The 5,156-nt window shown below is 42.3% G+C and overlaps 1 pseudogene; it reads left to right on the top strand.

Moving 5' to 3' along the window:
• The first annotated feature begins 1,419 nt into the window (after positions 1-1,419).
• LOC101343232 (U1 small nuclear ribonucleoprotein C pseudogene) lies at positions 1,420-1,897 on the top strand (annotated as a pseudogene).
• The last annotated feature ends 3,259 nt before the right edge of the window (positions 1,898-5,156 follow it).

Genomic DNA, 5,156 nt, shown 5'->3' with positions numbered 1-5,156 from the left:
CTTGAAAGCAGAGACTCAAAAAGAGACTTGTACACCAATATTCATTGCAGCACTATTCACAATAGTCAAAAGGTGGAAACAACCTAAATGCCCATCAACAGAAGAATGGATAAACAAAATGTGGTACATGCATACAACAGAATACTACTCAGCCAGTAGGAGAAATGAAGTCTTGATACATGTTACAGTACGGATGAAGCTGGAAGACATTATGCTGAGTGAAATAAGTCAATCACAAAAGGACAAATATTGTATGACCCCACTTATATAAAAAGATAAGAAAAGGCAAATGTATAGAGACCAAAGTTTATTAGTGGTTACAATGGGTGAGAGGGATGGGGAAAGGGGGAGTTATTGCTCATGGAACACCAAGTTTTGGTTTCAGTGATGGAAAAATTGCATTGATCAAGGGTAGGGTTGCACAGCCAATTATTGTAATTGCTGTCAATAAGTTGTACACCTGTAAAAAGTTGAATTGGCAACAGTTGTGTGATAAATATATTTACAGCAATGACCAAAAAAAAAAAGAGTAGCTGCTGAAGCTCCTTATGTATAACCAAACACCTCGTGGGATTTGGTCCCTTGGTTTGGAGGTTTATGGTCACTGTTTCATGGGACGTCCCAGTTAATTGGCCTAATAATATGTTTAGTGCTTATGTTCTACCTCTTAGTTCATTATGTAGTGCCTGGGGTTTTAAAGGCTTGCAAGTGGTCATCCAAGGCACAGCAATTAGTCTGTATTCACCTGGAGCAACAGAGGAAGAAGGAGAGGCAGGGATAGGAGGAGGATATGGAATGTGTGGTTAACTGCCTCCATGAACAACTGCCTCCTTTGCCATGAGACCAGAAGAACTGGATGGTGCCTGGCTACCATTACTGAACATTTTGATCAAAGATTCCATAGAAGAATCCTGATCAAAAGGGGGAAAATGCAAAACAGAATTTAAAATTCTTATCAATTCTAGAATTTCTGGAGCCATGAAGGGTGGATGAACCCCTGAAACTGTTGCCCTGAGATAATCTTTAAATCTTAAACCAAAAATATCCCCTGAAGTCATCTTAAAACCAAACAATAGTTTAGCTTAACTAGCAAAAAGGTCTGCCTTGAGTATTATGCTCTTTTAAGAACTATCTATATGGAATCAAATTAACAACAGCAACTCGAAAGATTAGATAGGAACCTTAGGGAGCAGTGAGTTTACGTTAATGAGGGAAGAACAACTCAGAAAAGGATGAAAATGGTTGCACAACTCGAAGAATGTAATCAATGTCACTAAACTGTACATGTAGAAACTGTTGAATTGCTGTATGTTTTGCTGTATATATTCCCAACAACAACAACAACAAAATAAATAAAATTTAGAGGAAAAAAAAGATATTTTTTCCAGGAACAGAGCAGCTAATGGCCAGCCGAGCAACATGCTCAAGTTTTACTGTGACTGCTTTGATACATACCTCACCCATGACTCTCCATCTGTGAGAAAGACACACTACAGTGGTAGGAAACACAGATAGAATGTGAATGACTACTATCAGAAATGGATGGAAGAGCAGGCTCAGAGCCTGGTTGACAAAATAACAGTGCATTTCAACAAGGAAATATACCTCCTACTCCATTCTCTGCTCCTCCTCCAGCAGGGGTGGTGATCCCACCTCCCCTCAGTCTCCCAGGTCTTCCTTCCCATGGTAATGATACCAGCACCCCATGTGAGGGGCCCTCCCATAATCCAATGATGGGCCGTCCTCCTCCTGGGATGATGCCAGTGGGACCTGCTCCTGGAATGAGGCCACCCATGGGAGGCCACATATCAATGATGCTTGGGCCCCAATAATGAGGCATCCAGCCTTTCCCATGATAGTGCCTACTCAGCCAAGAATGACCTGACCAGACAGATGAGGACAGAGGCAGCCTCTTTGTATCAGTTTTGTATTACTTGTACTGCTTCGCAAGGAGATAATGGTGCTGTGACTCTGGGTATTTTCTAACAGAAAGGAAGACTTACTCTTCCTTTCTATCAAAGAGAGAATCGTTTTGGAGGAGAGTGGAGGCACCAAAAAAAAAAAAAAAGGAAATTTTTGTTTGTATTGTGACATGTGAGAATAAAATTGTCAACTCTTTTAGTCGAAAAAAAAAGATATTTTTCTATTTCCAGAATGAAAAGCCCACCTCCCATAGCATTTTAAAGGAGATACTTTTCCTAGGACACTTAATTGAATTGTAGCAAAATTATATACAATGAAGACAACAATCTTAACAAGGGTGCTTGGAACATTCCCTTTTGAAAATGAATGAACTCCCAGTGAAAGATAGTTTGGCCTCACACTTTTACCTTTTCTCTCTCTCAATACCCCCACCAAGATAATAGTAAAGGAGGTAGAAGGTGCAGATCCACAGCAAGAGATGGGAAGCCACCAAGAGACAAGAAATTTAAACAAATGTATCAAAGATACAAAGCAGAGGGCAGAGGTGACTGATAAAGCCCAGTAAAGAAGACCAAGGACTGGAATGCACTTGCGAGGGGGCGGTGCAGTAGCCAAGCAGGGAGTGAACCATCCCTCAGACCTGCACGCAGCTTGTGCCTTGTAAACGCCCAATAGAGCAAAGAGTAGGAGTGAAACATGGAGCTGAATCTTCCTACTCCCCTCCCTACCACTCTCATGTAGCAGTCATGTGGTGGCCTTGCATGCATTACCCAGACAAAAATGCAGGAGTTCTTCTCTAAGACATAATTGTTGTTGTTGTTAGGTGCCATCGAGTCAGTTCCAACTCATAGCAACCCTATGTACAACAGAACGAAACACTACCCAGTCCTGTGCCATGCTCACAATCATTGTTATGCTTGAACCCATTGTTGCAGCCACTATGTCCATGCATCTTGTTGAGGGTCTTCCTCTTTTTCCCTGACCCTGTACTTTACCAAGCATGATGTCCTGCCCCAGGGACTGATCCCTCCTGATAACATGTGCAAAGTATGTGAGATGAAATCTCGCCATCCTTGCTTCTAAGGAGCATTCTGGCTGTACTTCTTCCAAGACAGATTTGTTCGTTCTTTTGGCAGTCCGTGGTATGTTCAATATTCTTCGCCAACAAGAAAGAATTAAATGGCCCAAAACTTCCACAATCTGTCATGTAGAGGTTCATCAGTTAAACATCTCAAAAGTGACTTCCCATATGATCACCCTAAGTGAAGTCCTAAAGTCAACAAGAGCCCCCAAACAGATGATTTATGATCTCATTCTTATATACACTCTAATAGCCAATGGTTGCCAGATTTTGATGAAAGCCTCCAACACGAAAGACTCACTTCTGAGGTAAGCAAACAGAAAACATGACCAGAAGGTAGAGACATCTTCACACTATATAACCATCACTACAACAAAGGCTGTACATAACTAAAACAGTCACCACCTGTACATAGCTGGCCAGCCTTACAATGCATACAGCCTGGATCTCAGTCCTTGTAAAATACTAGCGTCAGGCATTACCTAACTTCAGGGAGAAGAGAGAGAAACAAGATCAGCACCTGCCCAAAGCTGATTCCTACAAGGTGAAGGTCAGACAACTCCACTCTCCAAATTTGTTACCAATTCTGATGCCAGCTCTCTCTCTGACAGCACTCTCTACTTCTCTGTTGGGTTCAATAATTCGTTGTAACAGCCACACAGAAATTACAGACCATACTCATGATTATGGGGTTTATTAGGAAAGTAACAGATTACAATTCAGGATCTGGATCAACTTGGAAGTGACAGGAACAACTCAGGAGACAGGAAACCGTTTGTCAATCAGGACAGCTTCCAACCTCTCAACTCCTTCTCTGCCATGCCCACAGGCAGGCAGGTCTTGCTCTCAGCTGCAGCCCTTGCTCTCAGCCTCAGGCCTTGCTTTCTACCTTGGGCCTTGTTCTCTGCCTCAGGCCTTGGCCCCTATGTGGGCCTGGCCTCTGCCCTGATCAGGCAAGTATTACAAAGCTCTTTAGCTTCTCCGATAAGTGCCTGGATGTACCCCCACTCCACCAGGAAGCCTCCTGCCTGAAGGTGCTCAGCTCTCTCGCTCTGTCAGTAAACCTACCCTGCTAGTCCCATGTCACACCATCTTGTGCCATCTTCAGTGTTACCACTCTCTCTCTGGGTCTAGGAGGTTCTCAGCGCAGGGACCCTGGATCCAAAGGACATACTCTGCTCATTGTTGTTCTTCTTGATGCTAGTGAGGTCCCCACCTCAACCTCTGGGATTGGCTCATTTTAAACCTAGTGGGATGGCAAACCTGACCAACCCCCTTGGTGGACCACAGGCACCTTATCTGCATAGTCCTACGCCTACAAGTGTTTCTTGTACCTATTTGCATTAGCAGATTGTCCAAGCCCCACAAGTGTTCTAGCACCTTATTTGCATAGTCCCACCTAACCATTTCATGGAAGTCACAATACCATGGCTAGGAGAATCATATAACAGCAATTCACTGGACGACAGTCCTGCACGGAAGAAATAAAGATAGGAATAGAAAAGAACTTTTGTAATATCTCTAACTACTTGGCCTGTAAGTAAGATAAACCCTCACTTATCACAGCTGGAAATTAATAGATACTGTCTAAAATGGATGAATCAAGAACTGGTGATGTAAACACGTTGCTTAGAGACAAAAATAACCACCAGGAGAAACAGCTGAAAGAGTTAAAAAGTGGTTGCCTGGCTAGGACTAGGGCTGGGGAGAGACAGGCTGGAAACAACTTCTATACATCATAAGCCCTTCTGCATGATTTGATGGTTTAACCTTATGCACGTATTCGCAATACTTTAATTTTTTTTAATTTTTCAAAGAAAATAACTAGAAGGTTTGTTCTCTTGTAGCTTTGTTTCATTCTGGAACCTTTCAATTAAGCTTTTGGCTAAACACATAAATACGATAATGATAATTATTCAGGAATCAAGAGGTTTGTAGAAACCTCATGTGCCATTAGAGTAATCAAGCTCAGCTCTAACACATCTTGGTTTTTCAGGATAAGTAAACCACACTGGAAGCCCGGATGGGGTGACTGAGAAAGCCATGGGTGTCTGCCATATAGTAACAAGAAAACATCACACAGAACTACTCAACTAGCAATTGAAATTTGCATGTTAACTTAGTACACAACAAGAAATGAATAAAAATGCTT

This window comes from Trichechus manatus, unplaced genomic scaffold (genome assembly GCF_000243295.1).
Source record: "Trichechus manatus latirostris isolate Lorelei unplaced genomic scaffold, TriManLat1.0 scaffold00014, whole genome shotgun sequence".
NCBI classification, from domain to species: domain Eukaryota; kingdom Metazoa; phylum Chordata; class Mammalia; order Sirenia; family Trichechidae; genus Trichechus; species Trichechus manatus.
The sequence above is the reverse complement of the archived record's forward strand: the minus strand, read 5'-3'. Positions and strand labels throughout refer to the sequence as shown.